This window comes from Xiphophorus maculatus, chromosome 24, assembly GCF_002775205.1.
Source record: "Xiphophorus maculatus strain JP 163 A chromosome 24, X_maculatus-5.0-male, whole genome shotgun sequence".
Lineage (NCBI taxonomy): Eukaryota > Metazoa > Chordata > Actinopteri > Cyprinodontiformes > Poeciliidae > Xiphophorus > Xiphophorus maculatus.
The window spans coordinates 8,423,790-8,440,679 of record NC_036466.1 but is presented as its reverse complement, the minus strand read 5'-3'; positions in this window follow the sequence as shown (position 1 = coordinate 8,440,679).

Here is a 16,890-nt window from a genome sequence, read left to right as displayed (position 1 = left end):
CTCAATCACATTAAATCTTTCATTTCGTATTTTGGCACAGAAGACCGACTTTCCTAATTGTATATTACTTTACAATTGCCATGCCTTCCTCCTTATCTTGCTGCCTAACTGTGTGTTTAACACGTCCGCTATCGCTAATACTTCATAAATTTGACCGTAATTGACAGCTGACATTTTCATGCACAAGCTCCAAATTTTGTTGAAAGATAAATCAGAGTCACCTCCAGGCAGCAACATATGGAAACCCAAGCTTTCTGTGCAGAGCTCCAATAATGTGAAAATGCTTGCGGTATTGAAGTAATCCCACGCATAACCTTCCAGCGCCTCATTATCAGGACACAAAAGGGAATGGGGCTTGTCATTTTATTCCATATTTTATCCATGATTTAGCACAAAGCTACCCTCAAGTCACGGTGACTGCCTCTTACCTGTAGCTCAAATTATGTGTAATAAACTTAAAACTTATGTAATCCCTCCCTAGCCATTGTGCTGAGCTGAAAAGTCCTTGAGGGACAAGAAACAGGGAAATAAGTTTTTAAGCCTTGTGTTTTTAACTCTGAATTTCTAAGTTTTCTTTTATTGAAAGGTTTTCATGGAAATGTTACCTTTGTCACTAAAACGCTTAAGTAAAATTAAATTGTTCCTCATTAGGTTTGCAACGTGGAGAACAAAACATGTCCAAAAGTCTCTAAGCTTATGTAGGTTAAGCCAAACTATTTCAGCTGACATTGTAGCGGCATAGCTTAAAAAAAAAAATAAGAGTGGGCTAAAAAATGGAAAAATAACTTGAAGATAAACAATTAGACTGCTTTGAGTACACTTATGAAAACAAATACAATTTACAACTTGTGGTGGAGTTCTACATAATTTCTTTTTGGCTGGAAAAGTACAGTTTTCCTGAAACAGTTTCCTTTGAATTCATGACTTTACCGCTGTCAGAGGACGGATGGATGGACAAACTGATGAACTTAAGGAGCTGTCAAATAGATTGGTAACCTCATTAGTGGATGAAAGCATTGACATAAATGGATTCATTGAGGGATGGAACAAACATTGGTGGTTGGATGAATGTACAGGCTGGTGATTTAACATCATAGTCAATGGTTGGCTGGATGGATAGACGGATAGGAGGATTAATAGATGGAGTGATGAAAGGATGAATAGTTGAATAGAATCAAGTCAACTAACCTTGAACAGAAGCCTCTGGTAATGGACTGAGGAAATGCAGGCTCTGATATAAAGGGAGGAGTGATTAGAGAGTGGAAACAGTTGCCAAATTAAGAATAGAGGACATGTTTGACTAAGGAAGCTTCTAACCTGAGGACATCTAGAGGCAGAGACTGTAGCAAGACCTGAATAACAAAGACTTCAATGGAAAAGAAAAGCTCCGATAAGATGACGATGTGTGGTGGAACAATTCTGAGTATGTGAAAATCATTGTTGTGCAAGAATGTGCAAGGCATCACCTCCTTTTTCTTATCTATACGCTTGTTTTGGAGGCAGAAACATAAATATTGTGTATAAAAATAGAAGTAAAAAAGTGTTTTTCCTGTTGACTCTGTTGCTAACTTTGCTACAATCCACATTTCAACAATCTAGATATTTAGTCTTGTCGATGTGGCATTAACATATGACATCAAGCAGTGATGGCACAATTTCTGAGGTGCAGAGGCAACAATGAGGCGCATAGAAAGGAGAGAAGGAAACTACTGGCATGTAGGTGAATGCCAACAGTATAAGTAAATTACTGTCTTGCAGACTGGATCATGTGGGTGATCTGTAATTAACTCGACAAAGTGTCAGCAATTATTTGTGCAGTGTAAAAAGTATTATTCAGAGTGACAATGCCTAAACCATAAACAGTGATTTTCTCTGCCAAAGTCGCACTATTATATCATATTCAATTTAATACTGTCGATAAATTCATAATTTCCTCGTACTCCTCTGCAGCAGGATTTTCTGTGGTTGATTGAACTATAAGTGAGAGGAAGGGGTGCAATTAGTCCTTTGCATAGTAATTTATGGAGGAGGTAAGGGCAGGGTATGTGGCTTTTCCAGGTGCTCTAATGTCCGCCAAGCGTTATAAAGTCAAGTTGAGGATTTTATTTAGATGGATGTTTCTATATAACTTTTATTAGGGTATCTATTGTTGCAATGTAACCTGTGCCAGTCTTCAGCAGCAGCTGAGTTGCATTAATCTATAATAATAAACATTAGTCTCAAATTCCAGTCATAATCAAAACTTAATAAATCAAATTTTTAATCTGAAATTTTCCTTCTCATTGGTTAAAATTCAACACAAATTAAACATAATACGATTACACAAGTGTAAAGTCTACATTACTAACTTACTCTTTGACTACAAGAAAACAAAAGGAAAAGGTTTCTTGAGGAGGAGGGCCTTTTCTGTCTAACAGGTTCAGATTCCAGACATTGTTCTTAGCTAAATTGATAGAAGAGTGCATTATATTTGGCCTATGTCTTGTCACTTACGGTATGTGTTAGTTGTTCTGATTTGACTCAGCTTCTCATATGTCTTGTGGTTTTTTTTGCCCTTCCTCAGAAAGTCACAATTCCGCAAAAGCTGGATTCCGTTCTCTACCTCAGGTGTGAAATCAAAACAAGACTTCCTGGAACTGTAACTGAAGATTCTAATCAAAAAAACTTACTGATTCTTATTCAAGGTAATGGCTTGTCCTTATTCTGATTCTCGGTCCTCCTGGACTCGCCCAAAACAGGGTGTCATCAAATGCCAACCATGGAGTTTGGAAAACATGTCCATGGCACATATTAAACAAAAGATCTGATAACCCCCCCCCCCCCCCCAAAAAAAAATAGATTGTATTTGGCTGCTTTTGCTTTGGTTCTACAAGTATTTAAAGGAAGAAAGCTCCAAAACAAGAAGATCAAAGGTCCTTTCACCTGCAACCTGTGTTTTCAAGGTCTACTGACATGCAATCCTTATGGAGCGTACAGGAATTCAGTCATTTCAAAAGCTTGTTTAGTTCAAAACAAGCATAAAGCGATCATTACTTTGAAGAGCATTAATGTCACAGGAAAAACTTTGTCTGACATTATTACAAGAGTTAGTTGTATCAAGCCACTATGGCACTTGCTAAGGCGAACTTCACTTTGAGAAAATGTATCACTCTGTTTTGGATAGTGTACAGATTCAATTATCCCCTTCTTCTGCATATTTTTTTTTTACTTTTTTACCGTCTGTCCTGCACTAGAACATCTTTCCATGTATCTTGTTTTGATTTTCTTAAGGACAGTAGCTGGCTTTGCCATTTCAGCTGCACCCAACACCCGCAACGTTCTTCCTTAAGTGGTCATCAAACACGTTTCAGCTACAAATAAAATCCCTTGCGTGTTTTTTACTTCTCTTGTTTTTGATCAACTATTGAATAACTGTGTTATCTGATATCTTTTTGTTTACTTTTGTTTGGGTTTTCGTGCATTCTGGTGTGATAACACGTCAGTGGAGTCCTTCATGGATGACCGCCGGTGAAATCTGTCTGTGCAAATGAAAACAAGCATCTTTCATTGTTGAAATTCTTTGCTGGTATTTTAAAATAGCAGCAAGAGGAACATGAGTCAATCTGAAAATGTCTAACACTGAAGAACTTCAGTGACTGTAAATAAAAGATTGTTTGCTTACTTACCCAGTGCTTTCGGTTGAAACTGTTGCTAGGGAGCATGGATAGAAAAAAAAGAAGAGCCCCATAGTGATTGACAGTAAATGGCATAGGGGATATAGTTTGAATGCTTGAGTAATTTGCTACACCTTAAAGCAAATGCCAAAACAAGCTTTAGTCGAACTCCGCGACTTTCAGACAAGGGCTGCAGCTGCATCTGTTTTACCTTTTTGGATTTGGGGACCTGCTTGGCTACATAAGCTCCCCGTATCAAAGAGATTTGATCTTTAGAGATTTACTCTTCCTGTCCAACTTCTCCGCAAGTGGTGCATGCCGCATAATGAGATTTCCGTTAAGTTGGAGGGAGGCTCTGGCTCATTTGTGTGGGTGCAGCAAGGCAGCTAAAAATAACCCAGGGGGTTGATGGAGCAAAAGAGGGATGCATGTGCTCGTAACGCAGACCGATAGCGGCATGTTGATGCTTTTTTTTTTTTTGTCAGGATGGAAGGCAAGGGATTGTAGGGGAGTGGGAGGAAGAGATATAGGTAGAGAGGCGAGGTTAAAGGAGAGGGAGAGAGAAGTGAGGAGAATCAGGAGAGAATCCGGCAGAATGGAGAGGGAGGAAGAGGCCAAACTCCGAGAGCTCGGAGACTCTCTTTCTCCAAACTGACAGCCGGCTCGAGCTCCTGCAGTGAAGTGCTGTGTAGATCCAGTTACACAAATCCCCGTGTGCACCTTTTGGAAGTGTGAGCGTGCGGAGGGGAGCTGATGAGATGGTGGGGGGGGAGGCTTCCTGCTGAAGCTTGTGACCTAGCTTACAGCAGATAGTGCCAGAGTGGATAGCACTGCAGAGTCCGTCCCCTTCACATTTTCTTATTTGAAAAAATATGCTGAAAGGGATTTTGTGTGATTCATCGAGTTTGTTAAACCTTTATAAAGCATGAGAAAATGCTTTATAAAGCAGTCTGACTCCATAGTCCTGCATGCCATGTCCAAGTGCAGTGCATTGGTAGGTGGCCATGATGTTGGCGTAGTCCAGGTAGAGAAGAAAATTCTCCAAACTAATCTAGCTTCACGTGAAAATATAGTGAAACTTCCTCAGCACAAGCTGCTTTTCCATTACAAATGTGTGTAAAACTTTTATTACTCCACTAATGTCGAGAAAGCACAATTTCACAATTGCGGTGCTATTTCTTGCTATAATTCAGTTCAATGTTTATGATTCAGCATTAAGAAACTGGAGTAAAATGGCAACCACTGGAGAGATCCAATGAGTGCCACTGCTGACCAAAATGGACTCTTAGATGTTTTTCTTATTCCTAGTTAAGATATTTGCACTGTAAAGTACTTTTTAAGATTTTGTGTTTCTGCAGTGAGTTAATAATCCTTGCAGTTTGTTTGTGACATTAGGGTTTCACAGTAGGACAATGATCCAACACCTAACCAGGAAGTCCAACTCTGAATGTCTCGGAAAGTTAAAGTCTTGGTCTAGTAAAACTTTACACTTAAATCTTAAAATCTCAATTTCATGACTTTAAACAGGCTGTTCATGGTTGAAAAACTCTCCATTGTGGCTGAATTACAGTGATTTTTGCAAAGAATTGTGGCCCACAATTTTTCCGTAATGATGTAAATCACTCCGTTGTGATACAAAGGGTGGCAGAACCAGGCGATAGTTTTCGGGGGCAATTACTTTTGTACATAAGAAAGTTTTCATTTTAATAAATCATTTGAAAATCATCATGTTTCTACTGAATTATCATTGTCAGATGGTGCGACAAAGAAGAAGAACAAAATGAACTTTTCACAGTGCATTAACAATACAAAGACTGCTCTCCACACTTTCACTTTTTTTTGTTAGTTTTTCAAATTAGTAATGTTTTATTAAACAAGCGGAAGTTCTGAATTCAGTGTCTGATCTGTACCAGCTTAGTCAGCTACATTTCTGGTGACACACCCGCCTCACAGCCCCACTAATATCTCTTTTCTTTCAAGCGTGGGCACGTGAGAGTGTGTGACTGTGTCATCGGGACCAAATTAGCACAGGTTGTGAGATTTTTTTTCCAACTGGGTGGCATCATAAAGCACATGCTGGCTTTAGTAAGAGCTGAAACTGAGAACTGCGAGTGGGCTTTGTGTATATGACACATACATGCCTGCACACCCAGCGTGTTCACCAGGTCATGAAGCGGCAAGTCGTCACCGTCATTCCAGAGCAAGCTGAGTCTCGCCCGTCTGCGTTTATTGTGTGGTGTGTGGGTCGGTCGGAGTTTCAGCTGAATCGCAAAAGCTGACCTCGGTCAGGCTCCAGACGTTTGTTTTGCAGTCCGTGTCAACGGCGTGAACTCCGTTCTCCTGGAAACGCTGGCGTTTACTGCAACAATCACAGCGCTATTTATGACAAATCGTATATGATTACAATCTGTGTGTGTATTCAAAGCATCAGGAGAGAACAATTTGATGCATATTGCCACTTAAAGCTGCTCATGAATAGAATTATTTTACAGCCACATACTGAAGAAATAATGAATAAATTTGAAATGTTGGATAGAAAATTGATGTCTAAACAGTCATAAAGTGGAATTTTAATGACTTAGTTCTTTATGATATATTTCTTATGTGGAATAAATGCAAACAGTAAAGTAAAGGTTATCTGGATGACATTACCACTTTGAGTTCTGGAAGTTTGGACCCTGTTCCAAATAGGCCTTTCAAGCAATTAAGCCAGTAATCACATGACAAACTAATATAAGCTCCACAATTTCCATTGTGATACTTTGTGAGTTGCAATTTTGTAAGAGACACCCTATTCCATTTTATTTATGGTTTTGGTTATGTGTGTTATTTCCATTTTAATGTTTATTTTTTTTGATATTTCAAGTTTTTAGAAAATTTAAGTTTATTGGTCTTTGTCAATAGATTACTTAAAAGTAGATTCTAAACAACAGTATCATTTATCACAATAATTTCTGGGAACATTTATCGTCCAGCAAAGTCTGTCCTGACCAGCAAGTTTGATTTAAGTTTAAATAGTTTTTGCTAAAAATGCCGGTTATTCAGAGTGCTGTATCCAAGCATATCCATAAAAAGTTGAGTGGAAGGAAAGAGTGTGGTAGGAGAAGGTGCAACTGGGATAACTGCAGCCTTTAGAGGATTGTCAAGCAAAAAAAAAAAATCCATTTGGGAAAGGTTCGCCTCACATCAACAAAATTTGGATAATCAAAACTGACATAACCGTGACCCCAACCTTATTGAAAAATAATGAATTAGGCTTTAACAGTGACTCCATATCACAAAACGTACCAAGAGCCAAATTAACATGTCATATATGAATGTGTTCTAGTATATAAACGTCTGACTGAAACTGTAGCCCATGTGTTTTCCTGTAGACTGAGGCCTATGGGCGAAGAGTGACTTAATTGCTTTGACTTCTATCGTCAAGAATACAACAGCAGGAACATGTTAGGCCCGGAGCCAATGGCACGTGTTTTCTTTCATGGATTTAAACCTCGCAGAAGTGAAAAAGGAGAAAAGAAAGGAGGTCAAACTCTGCAGTGTGGGTTAAAAATGCATGCTTGATTTGGCAGTTGTTGAAGGATGAAAGTTGTTGAAGTTTAAAGCTGGTTGGTGGAAATTGAGGTGCTTTTTAACAGAATATTGCTGAAATATTATAGAGCTAAAAGCTTGGGAGTATTTTTTCTTTTTTTTTAAAAAACATTACGTCAATGACTTTTTGCAAATTAAGGAATAATTTTGATCTTAAGTACAACATTTTCCTTTCTTCCAGAGCAATCCTCTTCTGCTAAATCCAGGAGCTTAAGGACTTGTTATAATTCCAAATAAGAAGCTTCGAAAATCCACATAAGAGACTTGAGGGACTTAGTGATTTCACAAGGAGGGACGTTCCTTAAGCCCCCAGCAGACGGGGAAACCATGTCACGAAGTTCTGAGGATCCTCCAGACCGCTGGAAGAGGTTGAGGGGGACATAACCTGCGAGTCAGGTGTCTGTGGGATTTTGGAGATGGGTTTAATGATCTGTGGCAGAAAACTGGAAAAACAGCACGGAGCAACTTAGGAAGCAGGCATGAAGAGGGAGATTAAAAAGCAACACATCCGCTTATTGACAGATTTAAGAGATAACAGTGACATGGAGCAGCTTTGTTTATGCATCAGATAAGCAACATTTATGTTTCATGTGGTGCATTTCTTTGATTTGCATCATATACAGTGCTTTTTATGTCACTTTTAAAAGTAAAGAAATGAGTTTCATTTTGAATTGTAGCAATCACAAGTCTTTTTTGGTATAAAATTGACACACAAAAAATCAATAGTCCCCTCATTAGTCTTGCAGTCAAACCAGCAATGCAATTTATTGGAAACAGGGTAAAAATGGATTAACTGCCATGAATTTTACTGCAGAAATCATAAAGTGTGTAAAAGACGAACGTAGCCGGTAGGTCGGTTTGACGTTTCAGTTTGTAAGATTTAATAGGATCATTTGGCAAAGAGTGCATGCAACATTGATAACCACTTTCCTCCTCAACAATATGGTCGTTGTGGCGCTCTAAAGTAATTGTTTTCCAATCGATAGCCATGTTGAACTGCAATGTTTTTGAGATGATGAAGAGGACCGTCTGGGTTCTCAGTCTTTGGTGGTCTGCTTATGATTTGTCAATTGGATGGGGAAAGCAATGCTAGGATATTGTATTGAAATGTCCCTGTCCTTTGGAGAGTTTATTTTCTCCACTTAAAGTGCTGCCTTCCAACTATTTAACCAGAATAGGATCAAGTTGATTTATAAATGTGTACAGCGGACTCCTGCTTAATTGCAGTTTAGTATTTTCAGATTCACAGATTTTTTTTCTGTGGAATAACTCCAAATCATTTGTGGAAAAATTTGCTTTCTTTGCAGATTATTCTGAAGAGGATATCTGAAATACTGGATAGAAATTGCAGCTAGGGAAGTTGGGATATTTTGGGGCAACACTACAGGAGTGCCATTCACTTACTTTGACACTGATTGGCTGCACCAGAACAGGGATACTGTAGATATTCACTTCTGTGGTAGTGTTATGAATGTATGTGTTTTTGGTGTCCCAAGTTCTTTTTACAGCTGTTCACAGGCAGCAGTTGTCCTAGTACAACCATTTTTGGGATATCATGTCCATTAGGTAAAACCTCAACATATATCCATTATTATTCTTTGCATTTAAAAGAAAAATAAGTTTGATTCTACATTGTTACTCCACTAGGACTGAGTGAACTTATTCAAATCTGTTTTGTATCAGCTCTGTCTATAAAAAAACATATTTTTAGTGGTTTCTTGACTTATTTTACCCACATACTGCATCTCTACTAGACGATCAAATAATAAAAAAAAATGTCTGTAATAAAAACTCTGATGTAAAGCACCAAGATTTACTTGATAGGTTTAGCAACTGTGGGCTTCATTTTCAACGTTTTGTATATTCTGTGAAAAGTCAACTCCAAGCTGCTGTAAAAATATGTTGCATTAATTTGCGGTTTTGAGCTCTTTAGATCTTGTAAATGGGAGGCGCTGTAGTTCATTCCAAGATGGAATATTATTAAACATCATAAAGTGCCAAGAAACAATTCATGGTAATTTTCAACATATGGGCCAGAATTTATATTTACAAACACTACAGGGTAGAAACTTTAACAACTCACGCTGCATGCACACATAGCCCAACACCTATTATTTTAACTCAATTTTTATACTTATTTCTGCTTTATTATGTTTATTACAGCACACATTTTACCCATTGTCCCCAGGTACATTTTTGAATTTGCCGGCTATCTTCTTTGGTTACAGTGTTCTATAGTTACTGTGTTTTCTTGAAGCTAGGTATCATCTACATATTTGAAATACATAAATAAAAATAAAAACGTTATTTGCACTCAAATTGCACTATGCAATAAAATAAATAAAAACAATGCCTACATCAGCTAAATGATTGGCATAAACATACAAATCGATGACTAGATAGTGAATCAGGTCAGTATGATCCAGCCAGTGATCTCCGGTAGATTAGATTTATGTTTGCTGGATATTTATGATGGCAGCTGTTAAAGACCTAACAAGTATATAAAATGTCAGTGTTCTTCCTTTGCTGGCTGTAAACTCTTTTAGCTGAGTCATACACTGAGTGACTGGTGGAAATGCACCCCATTTAGAGTATTACTTCAGCTTAAGTGTTCAGTTTCATGAGGACCCCGACAAAAGTTCATATTTTATTGGTGTCAGAAGGTGGGGAGAAAGAAAGTCGAATGAAATTAAACCTATTGGATAAACCCACTTTTCTCTGCAAAGAATTATGAAATTTAGTAATTCCCTATATAGGATCTGGTTACAATTGCTATATGTGTACTTCATAGATACCACGCAACTGCACAACACACCCAAGTTCCCTAATAAAACCCAAATGCAACCCGTAATAAACTGTCAGTAGCTAAAAACTGACAACTCTTGATTAAATGTATTTCTAGACTCGTAATCCACCAAATATCACCTCTGATATTTGGTCTATATGTGCAAGTTAATTTATTTCAGTTATTAAATTCAAGTGAAAATGTATCTCTGACAACTACTGCCTTCCAGCTAACGGAAATATAAAATTCAGTTTCTGAAAGAAACATGAGACCATTAAAAATAGAATTAATATGCCATATTATAGTCACTTTATGGTAATGGGGTAGACTGACTTAATAGTCGGAAAAAGGTTTTTCTAAAGAAGGTGTTCAGAGTGTGCACAATCCAGAAATGGCTGCAATCTTGAAAGAATTGTGTAGCAAAGACAGAGTTGTAGAGAGAATCAAAGAAGTATAAAATATTACATCAGTGCATAAAGCACCAGGAAACAAGATGCAGCTGTCATTTAAATTATTTTGAGCCAATCCTGAACCATATTCAATGTAGATTCCACCTCGAATAAAGTGAAAAAATAGCTGATGTTGTTTTTTCAGGTGAAAGTAAATTTAAAATTTTATTGGAAATACTTGTGCCAGAGTGTGAAGGAAGAGTAAATGTCATAACTGAATTAACTTGTTTCCAGGCTAAGTGAAGTTAGTCCTTAAAACGGTGAAAAAGGTTTTGAGTGTAATTAGAAGAAACCCTGAAGTGAAGGTAGAACCTGAGGTTTTTTTTCCAATATCGACAGACAAAACCACTTGCCCTACCTGCAAAACAAAAAAAGTTTCCTGTAGAGAAATTAATGTGCGTGGAAGTGGAATAAGCGGGGATTTCTCTTCTGGATGCCAGACTCTCCAATGGGCTCAGGAATAAGATGCAGGCTGACCTCTCTGCTTGAAATGCTCTTTCAATTAAGCAGCTTTTGACTCAAATCTGTGGTGGTATTGCACACTCAATACTTCCACAGTTTCAAGAACTTGCCTAAAGCACCACTTCAAAATAATTGCCGCCCTTCTAAGTGTGTTACTACTTATGGATTTGGGCTAACTGTAGAAGGTTAAAAGTTTACGTTTCTGATGTTGAGATTCAAATGCACCACCCCAGTGAAGAGAGAGGGGGGCAGAAGGAAAGGAGTCCAAAGGAAAAGTTGGACCAAGTTAAAAATGAAGCAAGCAGAAGAAAATGGAATATAAAAAGAGGGAGGAAAAATACTTCTACTTCTGTTTCATCTCTTTGTGCTTCGCTTGACAGCTCTTTGTGGATGAAGAACACGATAGCTGGGAGCGGCTCTGACGTTGGCACCCTATGAAACATTTAATTGCGCCATCATTCAGGGGAGGAAGGGAACCGATGGGTTGTGCTGCTGCGTCGGCACGTCTTCTCCAAGCCGCGAAAGCCCATCAGTGCTCCCGCTCGGCGTGCCAAGTGGGCTGGGCGAGCCACTTTATGAAATGGGTCATTAGCTTGTAATATTATTAGAAACACTTAGGGCGACCGTCTCATTTATCTGCAAGTGTGATCACATGAGAAAATTTGTTGCAATGTCGGCAGCACAAGTGGGACTTGTGACTCTTGTCCTGGAGGTTGTTGATCTGTTCCTCATTATTGCAGACTTTGAGGACACACTCCACAAGCTTACGCCGCTGTTGGCGAGACAATTGTGTTCGCAGATGATGCATGTTTCACTGTTGCATGAATGGGCTTTTTTTTCTTCTTGCCAGTAATGTCCAACTCACTGAATCTATAGGGAGGCGCTTCAAAAATTAGCTTTGAATTTTGGCTACATTCGCATCTGTGCCATATGGAAGAAAGCGTGACCGTTTGTACATTACACATGTTGCGTGTTTGTCAGCTGTTGCCTACCGACTGTCGTCAATTTGTTTTTTTTGTCTGCAGTGGAAAGTGCACAATGTAAGGGAATGTGGCAAGATTTGCCACCACTTCAGAGCAGCAAATGTGAAAAAATAAAAAGATTAGAGAATATTGATCATATCTGAAACCTGTTGGTAACTTGAACTTTTAAAGTTGTCTTCACACTAGATGGAAGTTTCTCATTATTAGTGACCAGATTCAGTGCCATTGGAAATATAAGCCAATAATGATGATGAACTCACCCAATACGCCAGTAAGCAGCAAGTGATCATGGTTGTTTTGTTTGTGGTCACTAAAGTTTAAAGCTCTTATAAACTCTATTATGTGTCGCTAGTGTCCAATCAGTGTAATTTAAACATTTCCCCCAAAGAACACACTTCCTTTTGCTGTATTTTTGGAATATTTTGAAGCATTGATCTTTTGTTGTGAGGTAATTTAAATTATCTGTCCTTTAAAGTCAACATCATGCATCACTGACTCTACTTTATGTGACCTTTCTGCCAGTACTGGCAGGATGAAGCTGCATATTCTAGCCATGAGAAAATAACAAGTTATCAGGATGTTTTCACACCTGGTAGTCCAGTAGACTCTGTTTGATTTGGGGACCAACTTTAAACATTTTATGTTTTCAATTGGTGTGGTCCACTTTCACACTACTGTGTCAAACAGACGAAACCTTTTGAAACACCTGTTTACCTCCTGGCCTGTGCTGGCGCTGCACCAAGAACCACTGAAGAAAACAATATGAAAACCTCTGAAGCACAACTTTCTTTACAAAATGTAAACAAAAATGGAGTGGCGTGAGATTTTAGTGGTTTTAAGATTTCTCTTTTGTCTTTGGCTAAAGACCACAAGCTATTTCTCAGGCTAGAACTAGCTAGAGCTGGACTCATGCATTGTTTTTCTTGTATTGACCCAGAATGCGTTGACCTTCAGTATACTTCCTGCTTTAACACCCCTCTCTGGTCTGCTTGGCATTCAAATATTTATTAAATCCACGCCACTGTTCACCTCAACCAAACCAAACCTAGAGTTTTAGGTTTTGAAGAAGTTAGGCTTTCTTTGTAACAACACTGGAGTTTGATCAAAGCGGACTAAACAGGACTGGTCTGCAGGCATCCTTACATGTTTTTTTTTCATGCTTGGTCAATTACAACCTATTTTTTTGTTAGGAATATGAGATTCTTAAAATGTCCTTGAATTTGAAGGTGATTTATTTTTTAAACTTTGTGGTGCATCCCCGTGGATTTGAACTGCGACTTTTTGCCTGATATAGTGGGGCTTACTTTGCACATTTAGTGTTTAGCTTGGCACTGCTTTGGCCCTGTTCTGGACGTTGTTCTTTTGAAATTAGCAGTCATTAATGCTGATGTCACTTCTCTCTCGCTGAAGCATGGTTAGGAAGCGGAAGCAACGTCTTCATAACCGTGCCTGCTCAATAAAAAAAATGAAGTGTTCACAAAATGACACAAATTAATCAGAAAAACATGAAAGATCTTAATAGAGCACATTGTCCTTGATTCGGTCTCCATGACTTTCCCCATGAGTTATTATTTAAACATTAATCAATTAAAAGACAACGGCTTTACACTGTGCATTGTAATTCATGAGCATTGCTTCTGATTCGATGGGAAAAAGGTCATTGTGTGAGAAAAGGACAAATCGATGCTATTCATAAAGCACTTTCTGTTCTTGTCTCAGATTTATCTACCATTTAATCTATCAATTGGTTATGATCTCATTCCACATTCATTTATATGTTATGCAGTATATGCGATACCTGATAAAATTCTGCACACAATCTATTAGGAGGAGTAATTCCCTATCACTGATTCCCATCATCAATCTGGGATGTGCGGTGCACGCCAGGAGCTATTTGGTGATAAAGTGCCGCGGTTGACTTTTCGGGTCACCCCTCACTTTCTCTTATTTCTTCTTTTTTGTATTTAGCAAAGTTGTATTATAAATCTACTGGAATTTCACATAAAAAACCTAAACGTCCAAGAAAGAATTTAAAGCAAACACTACCTCGCATGAATAAAACTCTTGAAACTAATTGCATTTCATGTCGAGGATACGGGTGGAAGAACAATTGTTTCTGCAAAACGAGAGAGCATGAGAAAAAGAATGGCTCATGGGAAGTATGTATGTAATGTTTCATTGTTTGGAGCAAAAACAAAATTGAGGGGAAAAAAAATCGTGAATGGAATTACTTTTGGTTTTAGGGATTTTTCTTTAATGCTGTTTTGATCCCCCATACCTGAGCGGCTGCTCGCACAACAAAAGGATTCGACACAATCCGTCCCGCGACTTAATACTTCTGATGCTGGGATCCTAAAAACTGGGTCACCGGCTTTGCGTTTGAACTGTTTGCCGAGCAAACAACAGGATCGGGGCTCGGTGTCCGTGGCGTCGGCGCAAGCTGCTCAGTCTGGCAGACGGCATCATAAGATCGCCCCCAGGGTAGAGCTCAGCAACAGACTACAGTTCAGTCAGGAAGTGGGGGTGCGCTGACAGACAAAGGCGGCGATTATGATGGTGCTTCATTCATCAGGTTTGCTAAGTACACAACGCAACGTGTGGACACTTGAGGTGGAATGTTAACAGCCCTTAAATTCTCATTTCCCTTTTTTGTTAACAGCAAAATGAGATTTAACTCAGCAAAAATATTGGCTTATTTATCCATATTGCCTGACAGCTAACCAAATAAACAACTTCTATAAGCTTGACTGTAGCCCATTTCTAATTTAAATGTTAGCTACACTAAAGTAGATACTAAATGCACTTTTTAAATAAGTGCTTACTGTTAAGGAAGAAAAGAAATCCAAAGCTACATGGCAATGTGTGAAAAACTGATTGGCCCCTAAACCTAATAACTATTTGGGCCCCCATTAGCAGCAACAACTGCAATCAAGCATTTGCAATAAGTTGCAATGAGTCTTGTACGGCGCTGTGGAGGAATGTTGGCCCACATCAAACACTTGTTCACACCACTGTGCACCAAAAGGAACACGTTAAATATACAAATGATATATTTTAAGCCTGTAATATTGCATGCAGGTCCACTCAGTATACCTTTGTTTTAATGGACTGAGAAAAAATTCTTAACGGTCACATTAGAGGTTGGACAATATAATAGTATGCTGATAAATCAAAGTGTTAATTATCTAAAAACTGAATCATATAAATCCTGGAATTATCCCAGAAGCAAACAATTCTGACATAATTTCATATGGGTATTGGGTCAACCAAAACAAAGAATAGAATATCAACTGCTGTCGTTTTTAAACATCCATCAATCTCTAGTCCAGATATATCCAACTCTTCAGCTTAAGCCAACAGTAAAGATCAGAGAAGAAGACATACGGGTCAGGTTACAAAGTAGGGAGGCCTGGTTCTGTTTCGGGGTAGGACCTACTGTTGTTTCATACATGGGTAAATTGGATTGTTTAGTATAGCTTGGGTCGACTGTAGCCTTCTTTTGACTTTGTTGAGCAAAAACATGGTTAAAAAAGCCTTAGACTGGACAAATCAATGGAGTTTAATTCTAAATCACGTCCCATCAATTGAAGACAAAATGGATGGATTAACACTGAGAGACTTTTGCAACACAAGTCGGCTTGCTCAGCCAATGCAAATATGTTAACACTTCACTTCTTTCAATGCATCTCTGGCTAAATTCAACTTTTGGTCTCGTATCCTTCCACTCCGAAGATCCTAAACCCCCTTTGCTGCTCTAACAATCACATCCAGCGGGGGCCATTGTTCTGCCTTTTGCCACTCACTGTTCATTAAATGTCAAACCGGAACTCAAAAAGGCGAGAAAGTATTGCGGCCTGGGCGATATCATGTGTGAGACATTAATTGACTAGTGCTTACTTCAAAGCACCCCGGTGAATCTCTGGGATACAAATAAGACAAAAAGAAAAGCAGTGATCAATATTGTTGCCCAGAAGAGATCTTCTGTTGTTGTGCTGTCGGATATGAATATTTATGATCTGCGGCTTCGGGGATGCTGCATCAGATAGACCATTTTTATAAATAACTGGGTGAAATCTTATGGATTTTTTTTCAGACTTCTGTTTGAAAACATTTTTGCTAATAAACCCAATCTATCATCTGTGGTATATATGAGATGGTGGCCACTTTATCGCTGTAATACACATTGTTATTCTGTGTATTGAAGGTATTATTTGGGCATTTTCTTACAGTATTTCAGGGGGATCTATGTAGAAAAACCACATTTCCAAATCAGTAATTACATTTGAGGATACAGGATATTTTTTTCTCTCTGGCTGCTATTCAAATCAAACATAGGCATGGTTTAAAAGGAATTGTAAACAGTCACAGCTGGTGTATGGTGCACTGTTTGAATTAAGGTCTTAGTTTGTTTGGCCGTGTGAGTCGAGCTTTGAGTGTGTGCATAAGAGTGTAAACAGGGCACTTTATGTCCAACTTTCATCTGTGCCTTCCATTTCATTTCCAGTGAGCTCGCTGAGCATTGTGCATTGGGCGGCATTGTTCGCATTTCCACATAATTGCGTTACACATGATTACAGTTGGTGTACAGAGGCATTACGTTGAGGAGCTACAATCGAAACCCGGACATCCGCGGTTATCACAGCGGGCTCTGCTCATATGGAACAAGAGGCACTTAGTCCTGATGTACCACCGGTTTCGTCATTGTTGTGCAAATTTATGCAGCAAAATGTCACCGTATCAGCCACTCTGGATGCGATGCTAATGCAAATTACTTTAAGTAATGTCCTCGAGTTCAGAAGAAACCCTCGCAGCAAGATGCTGTATGATAAACAAGACCTACAAAAAATATTAAGTGACATTGATTCATACATTGGAAATGATGTATAACCTGGGTAATTACTCGGAGACCATGAACCTGAGTCCCATCCTGTGGACATATTTACTTCCCTTGAAGTTTTTTCAGATTT